Source organism: Sinocyclocheilus anshuiensis, unplaced genomic scaffold (assembly GCF_001515605.1).
Source record: "Sinocyclocheilus anshuiensis isolate Anshui unplaced genomic scaffold, SAMN03320099.WGS_v1.1 scaffold1082, whole genome shotgun sequence".
Lineage (NCBI taxonomy): Eukaryota > Metazoa > Chordata > Actinopteri > Cypriniformes > Cyprinidae > Sinocyclocheilus > Sinocyclocheilus anshuiensis.
The window spans coordinates 129,209-140,620 of NW_015542379.1; the positions used below are offsets into that span (position 1 = coordinate 129,209).

The following is an 11,412-nucleotide window of genomic DNA, read 5'->3' on the forward strand; positions in this document are numbered from 1 at the left end:
AAGCAGGTTTGACGAATCAGTGGTCTGGCGTTTGCAAGTTAGACTCCTAAAAACACCTTTGCTCACGAGCGAACAAGTGCGTGCACAACCGCGGGTGATTCATTTTCCACTCAAGTCGAGTCTGGGGTGTGCGATACAGCATCGTCTGCGATAATATGGTAAGTGTTGTAATGATGTGCAATCGGACATTATCAAGTATATATCACAGAGAGTGCACGCATGTGATTTATTAGTCTATTAAAACTCAAAATTCAAGGCATTCTAAATTGTAGACAGCAAAAATGCTTCTCTATGCTTTTTTATGTTTATATAATTGAATATAGTTAGCTTAATCTATATCACACAAAGAGTAGCCTACCGTTTTTCTGCAGATATCAGCATGATAACACATTTAATAATAATTTTATACAAGTTCAGTAAAGCAGTAAGTGACTTATATTTTAGACATAATATTGCCTGTTTTTGCTCAATTTTGCCAACGAATATAGTTCCAAACAAAGATCACCGCACTGTTTTGCGTCTCTGAGCAAAGGACTGTGTTTACTTATTGAATGAATCAGCTTTTTTAACGAATCGGTTGAATAAATGATTCAGTGATTCACTCATTAACACAGTCAAATGCTTTGTTTCTGAACAAATATCAGTTTTCAACGTTTTATGTTAAAAACAAAACATTAGGCCTATTTATGCATCTGTAACTGTGGTTTAAATGCATCCATGTCCCCTCTGAGATACATAAGCTGTGTAAATACATCTAAATGCTATTTCAGATGCAGATTCCAGAAATGTTTTCTTGTGTTGGAATGAAAGACACTAAGTACCGGATGAAGTGCTTCTTATTCTTACCCAAAAATACAAAATTAAAATGTTTGGTATATATTTATTTGCTTCTTTTCAATTTTGCATTTACTTGTACTTTTACTTTCAATATTTAAGTATGTTTAAGATTTTAAAAATACTTTTCGTACTTAAGTACAATAAATATCACATACTTTAAGACTTTTACTCAAGTAATATTCTAAACGGTGACTTCAACTTCTACCAAAGTCATTTTCTGGTAAGATATCTGTACTTTTACTTGAGTATGGCTTTCAGGTACTTTATACACCACTGAATACAGTAAAGCATTTTATAGGTAAAAGTATGCCAGCTCACTAATGACAGCCAAAGCTTTTATCTTTAGCCTGAGGTTGTTGGAAAATACTGTTGTCCTGTAAGAAATGATCGAAATGAAGATGTTCCTGCCAAACTCCTGATGCTTCCCTTTAGAAGACCAGTTCAATATAACACTACACATGCTGGCTCGATGGCAAATACAGTCCCTTCATTTAACAAGCAAAGACTTCTATCATCATTTTCTGCCAAGAAAATGTTCAGAAAGAGAAGAAAAAGGACTAGATTGACATTCACTGAGATGTAAGGTTGTCGCTACTGAAAACGACTTGAGAATTTGAAGCAGTTTTAGATGAATTCAGAAATAAATGTTAGGGTTTGAAAAGACGCTCTTATAATGATCATTTTCTGATACAGCCTCCACGTTCACAGTCCAGTTAAACACAGCTGGCGATTGTGCCTAATTTTGCAACACAATAAGCTATTTTCTGTGAATGTGACTGCAGTCTTCCAATTCACACTATATGTAGCTAGATAACTAGAAGTGCATTACACATTAAATCAAATTGCGCTACAAACCAGTGTGTTTATAATTACAACAAGACATTAAAATGATAAGAAATAACTGTGCTACATTAAGCAGCATAATGGATTGTTTTGTACAAGTAAAATACCTTAAAGTGACACACATTTAAGTTACAGGCCTCTCTTGGGTTAAAAATACAGTGGATAGAGCACCACAGATAGTGATGGCAGAAACAACGCTTTTCAAATCTTTTAATCAAGTGAACCAATTGCTCTGAAAAATTGATTCAAATGATTTTTCGTTATTTTATTCAAAATTAATTTTTCGAAATGCCCAAAATGATGACGCCTGCTGGTACAAATGCTGTAAATGCAATGAAATCTCAGCTTATGCAAACAATCATCCAATCAACAAATCATCATCAAATGCCATTAAATATGAAGTGTCTGTATAATGCGTGTTATTAATTTACAGGGCTTGTTTTATTTATTTAATGGAGGGCTTGGATAATCTTTCTTTTTATTATACAAATGTATGGAGTTTATATCATGCAATTCGGAGAAAAAAAAGTCAGAATTGCCAGTTTATATCTCGGAATTCTGACTTCATTTCTCACAATTGAGAAACATAAAAAGTCGCAATTACCTTTTTTCATTTTTTATTTTTGTATTCAGTGGCAGAAACGGGCTTCCATACAAATGTGTCACTTAAACGTCTTCAAATGTACAACATTTATCCGAGATTAGGTAGGCTATATAGTCACTGGTTCATGAGTTCACGAAGATCATCGCCCTCTAGCGGCGAACCATTGAAATTTCGTAGCGTTTCGAAGCCTCGTTTACTGAAATCACGTGACTTTGGCATTTTGATACATGCTCCGAATCATTGTTAGAAACAAATGATTCGCTAAAGATTCGAAGCTACACGAAGCACTTTTTGAATATTTATTTATTATTTTTTTTAGTATTATATATTTTTTTAATTATTATTATTATTATTTTGTTTTTTTTATAATGTAAAGTGCATTCATTGAGATATAATCCATGCTGCATACTCCGATACAGTAGGTGGCGGTATGCACCTGATAAGTCATGGTTGCAATCCGCCAAAAAACTAAGAAGAAGAAGAAGAAGCACTTTTTTGGAAAGTTTGGAAAACGGCCCACAGTTATGGTCAGAAACGGTCCTGCGTTCACACCTTATATTTATGAGTGATAATTAACCACATAGTAGGCTACAACCGAACTCACTGTCAGTTTTCAAGACTCGCTTTCTCTGCTGTGTGAATGAACAAACATGATGCGGGTGTTCATGTGTGTTTTCGTTGACTTACAGACGCAGATATGAGCGGTGTTTGTCATCGGAAGGTTTTAGACCCAGTCACCGTCTTTCTCCGTCAGTTCTGTGGTCTGCAAGTGCTTTCCACTCGATCCAAATGCGGTTTGACGGATAAACCGTGATCAGTGTTTCCAGGGAAATAGACTTGCCATCTTTTATATTCACATTCGTCCCTATCACTGTGGTTACAGGATATGTTCAAGGCTATCGCGAAAACAGAAAGAGAAATGACTCGTTCAAAGCGACTTCAATACTAGGCCTAGCCTATATGTTTTTGCCTATAAGCTGTAGTGTGAACAGGCTTCAGACCTGTTATTTAATATGTTTATCAATTCCAAACACTGTGTGAACGCAGAGAACCTCCTCAGCTACACTGAGTTTATAATCACACCTCTCCAAAGTGTTTCATTTTCCCTTTTTTTTGTTCTGTGAGGCCTGAGCTGACGAATCATCAGTTCTAACAGGACAGTGGGCTCTAAATAATCTAAATAGTCATCTTGCTTTGTGCAGCTCAATGCATATAGCCTACTATTGATCTAGAGAATTGCTGTAGAAATAGGATTAGAAATGGTCAGACTGACTGATGGATGAGAATTTGTCTTCTAATAAGCTGATGACTGGATAACAGGGTAATGTGTCTGAGAAATGCTTTCAGGACAAGATTGCGTTTTTCAGTTTTCTTCTCTGAACGGTAATTGACCCTATTATTTTCAATACTTTATCATACGCATAGTCAGCATTCAGTCTGTGGCTGAAAGCAGCAGCACATTGCTAATAAGAGAAGATATTGAATTTACTGAATCTTGAATGCATTCATGAATTGTAAGTCACTGGTTAAAAGCGCCTGCTAAATGCATAAGATGTTGCCAATACTTTATCATACGCATAGTCAGCATTCAGTCTGTGGCTGAAAGCAGCAGCACATTGCTAATAAGAGAAGATATTGAATTTACTGAATCTTAAATGCATTCATGAATTGTAAGTCACTGGTTAAAAGCGCCTGCTAAATGCATAAGATGTTGGAAATCAGGGTTGATTGGACGTAAAACAGCATAAAAAAGCATACTATTAAAGCATAGAAGGGACAGTTCACTCAAGAATGAAAATTCTGTCATTGTTTTGTGTGTGTTTGGAGGAGGCGTGGCTTTGGAGAGTGATTTGCAGAGAGGGTGGGATCTTATGTTTTCAAAGCTAGCTTGCTATTGCTAGTCTATCCAAAATCACATACCCTACCTTTAATTTATCTTTGTTGAAATTACAAATTATGAATTAGACAGCGAATTTGATTGAATTTGTGCTAGAATTATGTTCACAGCTCCATTTCAGGTGTTCGTTCACGCAATTTATGACCATTATTAAGGGTCAACTGCATAAATCATCCAGATTAATAATTGACATGTTCATTGATTTTAAGCTTGGAGTCATATCCAAGCGTATGATAAAGTGTTTCCTATTGTACGATCTTACGCTTTCAAAGCTAGTTTGCTATTGCTAGCCTCTCCGAAACTGCCTACACTACCTTTAACTTCCATAGAAGTTTTTTCATACTATGGAAGTCAACCATCCACTGTTTGGTTACCAACATTCTTCAAAATAACTTTAGGATTTTCAATGTGAGTGAAATATCCCTTTAAAACCATAAACCACATGATGGTCCCTTTACATGGGACCCCCTTCTGGAAATATTACAGTAGCTTTATATGTCCAGTGTTGAGGAGTAACTAGTTACATTTAACGGAGTTACGTAATTTAATCATAAATGTAATTGTAATCCGTTAGTTACTGAGAAAAAATGTGTAATTAAATTAGTTACTTATGAAAATGTTAACGATTACAAAGGAAGTTACATCTGAATGTTTTCACACACCCACATACAGATTTAAATTATTTCTTTCCCAAATTGCAATATATTCAACCTCAGAACGATCTCAAAGTAAAAAGAGGTGCTAAAGTCCGATTTTGTAGTATTAGAAGTGAAGTAACTAATAAAGTAACGCATTACTTTTTAATTTAGAAGGAAATATCTGAGTTACTTTTTCAAATAAGTAGCATAGTTACTTTGTTTCCATGTGTTGAGTGACAGCTCTGGTGTTGCCGTGGTGACAGAAATCAGGAGTAAGTGCAGAGCGTTGTGTGTGAACATGATCTTACTGTAGTTCTAGACTAAATATCAACATGTGTTTACTCATCTCACTGCACACAAACACATTCAGTGTTCCTCAACACATTCAGTGTTCCTCACAATCAATAAAAACAGTCAAATGCAAACTTGGGATATGACGCAAACCTGTAATAATTAGATATTTTAAATATACTTTATGTATTTAATCCGATTTTATTAAGCAGTGTCTTCGCTGCTGACCTTCAATGATCCAATTCAACCGTACTAATGAGCAAAAATGACTTTAGATAAACATAACATTTGGGTTTCATTTTTGTTATTGCTGAAGAGTGTTGGGACTTTTTCTTCTCCTGCGTTCAACTGTACAGACATGAATTTACATTTCTTTCAGCCTGAGGCGTATTCATTTCACTTTTGCTGTGAAAGGGCTTTGACATCTGCCAAAAATAGAACTTTTTATGTGAGCCTGCAGCACAAAAGCAGTCTTAAGTAGCACAGGTATATTTGTAGCAATAGCCAACAATACATTGTATGGATCAAAATGATAGATTTTTCTTTTATGCCAAAAATCATTAGGATATTAAGTAAAGATCATGTTCCATGAAGATATTTTGTAAATGTCCTACCGTAAATATATCAAAACTTAATTTTTGATTAGTAACATGCATTGCTAAGAACTTTTTCAATATTTCGATTTTTTTCTCAACATTTTGATTTTTTTGCACCCTCAGATTTTCAAATAGTTGTATCTCGGCCAAATATGATGTATTGCATACATCAATGGAAAGCTTATTTATTCAGCTTTCAGATGATGTATAAATCTCAATTTAAAAAAATGTACCCTTATGACTGGTTTTGTGCTCCAGGGTCACAAATAATAAAAACAAACAAGCAAGCCCTGTCCAGATTTCAAAAGTAGCACAAAAGTAACGTAACGCATTACTTTCCATAAAAGGTAACTAAGTAATGTAATTAGTTACTTTTTAACACAATATTGTAATGCATAACTTTTAAAAGTAACTTTCCCCAACACTGCGAGGGTTCAGTGAACAGAAAGCTGTGTGAGAGTCATTGTCTTGATCCTCCTGCACTCCTCTGGAAAGCTTTGCTCCTTCCATTTCGCTGCGTCTCCTCGCTCCTCCTCTCTCATTCTCCACCCGTCTCCTCTGTGTGAAGCTCTAAATGCTGTGACAGGAGATGGAGGAGGAGTGGTCGTGCCTCGGCAGGCCTGACGGAGTCTGCATGGCATTGTCAGGCCTCTTCCTTTCTGCGAGCACAGTGAAAGTCCACCACAGCAAACATAAGCATGCAGAAGCACGCTTGCTGACTGCCGTATTAATCCATGTATAGACACACACAGAGAGAGAGAGAGAGAGAGAGTCTTCTGAATACAAACTCACACACCTTTACAAAGAAATCCAATGACACAGGTGGCTCATTGCAGTCGGCTGGCACAAATGTTGATGCTCGACTAATGTAATTCACCACAACATTTCATCACTCTTTCTAAGTACACAGCGCTAAATAAATAGAAGGCATGACTCAACCATCCATCAAAACAGAAACAGCAATGCCAAAAGCCATACATACAGATGAAAGCAAACCAAAATGGCTTTTAAGATAGATTTGCTCCATTGAGCGCTCTGAACAGAGAGCTGTTCAGAAGTCACGGAAAACCCCAAGCAACACAGCAGCTCGCATTCATGTAGATCTGAACACATCCCATCCAATCAGACTCCAATTACAGATCTTTGTTTCAGAAGATCTCAGAAACCCAGCCTGCGATGTAAGTCCCCGAACCATTCTGCTTTTGTTCGCCTCACAAACAGTGGCTAGGAGAAGTCTGGGAGTAAAAAAAGAAAATGCAGCTTTATTTATCCCTCGCTCGTTCCTCTTCCCGTCTTGTTCTTTCCTGTGAGAGGGACAACGAGTCTGATAGCTGTGGGCTTGAACTAGATGGGTGTGAAGAAACTACAGACAGACAGGACAGCAGACAGAACAAAAGACGAAGCGAGAAAGCAGAATAAGAGGAACCTCGGTGGAATTAGACTGAAGGATAGTCTTTTCAAGCACTTCAGCAAATCAGTGCATTACACCTCATGCAACATACAGTAAACAACTTCAGTTTACTTACTTGAGTGATGCTGCAATTTTATGACCAATAAAGAGTTTTTTTAAACTAAATCATCCAGCTATAACAATGCAAAGAAAGTGCTATGTTTGTATTTTTTAGTTTACAATAAAAAATATTATCATTATTATTGCTATAATGTATGTCATTATATTTATGCTATATATATTTCTGTTAATTGCTCTGTTAATTTTACACAACCAGCCTAAAGTTTGGAGTAATTATATATATATATATATATATATATATATATATAAATAAATGTACATATAATGTACTATACATAGTAAATGTATATATATATATATATATATATATATATATATTTTTTTTTTTTTACAGAAATCTCTGACACTGAAGACTGGAGTAATGCTGCTGAAAATTCAGCTTTGCACCACAGCAATACATTGCATTTTAACAGACTCACATAGAAAACGGCAATTTTACAGTTTTTACTGTATTTTTGATCAAATAAATGCAGCCATGGTGAGCAGAAGAGACTTCTTTCAGAAACATAAAAAAATCTGAATTATCACACACTTTTGACCAGTATTGCTATGCCTAACTGTTAAACTACATGTTTTCAAAAATATGATAATTAATCAGAAGGAAGAAAAAAAAACAATACATACAATACTATTCTATTCTTCTGCAACCCACCATTTTTTGGTCAACCTGATAATAAAGAGCCGTTAACGTACTTTTCATTTAGATCTCTGTATTTGTTTTAGCTTTAAATACTACAGATCGTTAAAGAGTAATACATTACAGTATTTAGCGACTATTTAAAACATGGCTATAAGAGTCCCTTCATAATTCACGGGCTGATATTCTTATGAGTCACACATCTTTACAGTAACAGCAGAATACACATCAATTCACAAACACATCTCGGATACTTGAAACGTACAGGTAGACAATTAATTACGAGAAAATATCTATAGTGCATCTTAACTATTCACTGAGAACTTAACAGATCACAGAGACGTCGTTCGAGCGTCTTCAACTAAAACGCCAGTGCTTGTTATATTCGGACTGTTAACCGGTTGGTTACTGAACGTTCATTCAGTAAAATCACATTCGATGAAAACGTTAAAAGCAACACAGGAGGAGTAACACTGACCGGAGTACCATGATTTCCAATACTCTACACTAGCAGTCAAACGTTTCTGAACTGTAAGATTTTTCATGGTTTTTTTAAAGAAGTCTCTTCTGCTCACCAAGACTGCATTTATTTGATCCAAAATACAGCAAAAGCAGAAATATTGTAAAATATTTTTTACTATTTAAAACAGCTGTTTTCTCTGTGAATCTCTGTTAAGCTGTAATGTATTTCTGTGATGCGCAGCTGTATTTTCAGCATCATTACTCCAGTCTTCAGTGTCACATGATCTTCAGAAATCATTCTAATATGCTGATTATTAGAAACAATGTTGAAAACAGTTGAGTGCATTTTTTCAAGATTCTTTGATGAATAAAGATCCAAAGATCAGCATTCATCTCAAATAAAAAGCATTTGTAACATTACATTTACATATAATGTAAATTATAGAAATTAATTTAGCAAGGACGCTTTAAATTGATCAAAAGTGATGATAAAGTCATTTATAACGTTACAAAAGATTTCTATTTCAGAAGCTGTTCTTCTGATCTTTCTATTCATCAAAGAAACCAGACAAAAATTCTACTCATGTGTATCATGGATCATGTGACTGGAATAATGATGCTAGAAATCCAGCTTTGAAATCACAGGGATAAATTACATTTCAAAATATATTCAACAAGAAAAACGTTATTTTAAATAGTAAAAACATTTCAAAAGCTTTTTCTGTACTTCGGATCAAATAAATGCAGGCTCGGTGAGCAGAAGAGACTTCTGTAAAGAACATTATAAATCTCTATAAAGCATCGGTCGAAGGGAAGGTCAGACGCGCTTGTCCCCGTTCTGGACGTACTCCGGCAGGCTGTTCAGCGCCGTCTCCTCGCTCTTGGACTGCAGGGGGTGGCCAGAAAGTACAGGATAGGATCCACGCAGCTGTTGAGACTGGCCAGGCCACGGGTCACCTGGTAGCTGGCGTACACGCGGTCGTTGAAGGCACACATATCCGCGCTCTGGAAGTACAGTCTGGCTCGCATGTTCAGGTTCTTCATGACGTGGAAGGGCAGGTAGGAGACGGCGAACACCGTGAGCACGATGATGACCAGGTATATCGACTTCTTCCTCAGCGGCGCGTTGTCCATGTCGTTGCAGATGAGGGCTTTGACGATGCCGCCGTAGCAGCTGAGGATGATGATGAACGGGATGCAGAAGCCGAACACCGTCATGCACATGCTGTAAATGAAGTATCCAGGCAGCTCGTCTTCGGTCGTGGTGTCGTAGCACGTCGTTAACCCCTTCTTAGGGCCAGTTCGTGAGTAGTAAAGGATGGGAGAGATGCCGACCACGACTATGAACCAAACGAACGCGACGGTGCGAACGGCGTTCTTCTTTTTCAGCCTCCCGAGCGATTTGAGCGGATGCACGACGCCGGAGTATCTGTGCACGCTGATGCACGTGAGGAACAGGATGCTTCCGTAGAGATTCACGTGGAAGATGAACCTCTGCAGTCTGCATAAGACGTCTCCGAAAATCCAGTCTGTTTTGTTGAAGTAGTAGAAGATGAGGAATGGAAGCGAGAGCACGTAACAAAAATCCGCCAGCGCCAGGTTGAACATGTAGACGGAGATGCTGCTCCAGGGCCTCATGTGGCACACGAACATCCATATGGCCAAGCTGTTCCCGATAAAGCCTGCGATGAACACGATGATGTAGACGATGGGGAGATAGTAAAACTGAAAGCCGGTCTTGGTTAACGAGCATCTCGCCGTGTGGTTGGAAAACTCGCTCATGTTGTTCATGAGCGACGTCAGGTTACTGAACTCCGCCGTCATGATGTCAACGATCAGCAGGTCTGCGATCTACGAGAAAACGATTAACCTACATTATTAACCCAAAACAAACTTTACTATCATAGATTATCACACATTAAATACTTTGCACTGTTAACTGTTTTTAATTGTTCCAATATCCATCAGAACATCAAGATAACAAGGATTTCGTCTACCAAATTATATGAAAGTTTAAAGTTCAAACAAAAAATGCTTTATTAATAAAATGAAAGTTAATGCATTAGGGTTGTTTTTCTAACAAAAAACAAAAAAATCTAAATATTAATAGATTAATAGCTAGAATTCAGTATTGGCTTTGAATTTCACTGAAAACAGAAAAAGATAAAACACCGTAACTGGAAAAATGCAAAACAAAGATGCTTAAAAAAATGTAATGGCAAATAAAGAAACATAAATATCTGCAAGCAATGATTATATGGACTCAAATGTGCACTTACTGCAGGGCCAAGAACTTAATAACCTTTCAGAGCAGCTTATGATATGTATATATATATATATATATGATTAGGTGCCACACTACCCACAGCTTTGGCGTATTACCAAAGAGACATTAAAGTTGAGTGTACAAATGTTTTTTTGAGATTCTTACCGCTGCTGTTAATGGCAAACGGTTGTGAATTATCAAATGGATATTTACAAATTTTTAATATGCATGGTCTGAAGACAATCTGACTTGATTTAAGATTCCATGATTTGCAGAATGATTATTAATCACATCATTTCTAACCAATTGCTTGTTGTTTTAAACACAATAGATTATATCTGTCTCGTGTAATGTGCCATATCTACATTTTTGTCACATTTTTGTTGTTGTTGTGATTTTACGTCACAAAGCATGCTTTTTGCACTTGCTTTAGCTGCATCTGATACAGTGATCCAGAGATGTGGGTGGCACTGAATAACAGCGTGATGTCCGCTGGAACAGACGCAGAACAGGTTCAGTTTATAACAACGCTCTGCGCGTATTTCTCTCCAGTAGGGACATGGAAATGAAAACAACACAATAACAAGTCATTTGTCTCCGGAGCAGCCATTTCAACGCAAAAAAAAAAAAAAAGAATTGCGAAATCAGCAACTCCTAGGAGTCCTAAGAGCAAAAGTGTATGTCACTCACCAGCCAGACGCTCGCTCATCCCGCATTCCTCCAGCGCACGGGTCAGATCCACGGGGAAGTGTTCTTCACTACAGCTCGCGAACACACGAGACTCACTCCGACTCAGCGCCAGCCGAACCG

The 11,412-nt window shown here is 37.0% G+C and overlaps 1 pseudogene; it reads right to left on the reverse strand.

The window, feature by feature from the left end:
* Window positions 1-9,085: 9,085 nt before the first annotated feature.
* LOC107692524 (P2Y purinoceptor 1-like) lies at window positions 9,086-11,374 on the reverse strand (annotated as a pseudogene).
* Between the last annotated feature and the right edge of the window lie 38 nt (window positions 11,375-11,412).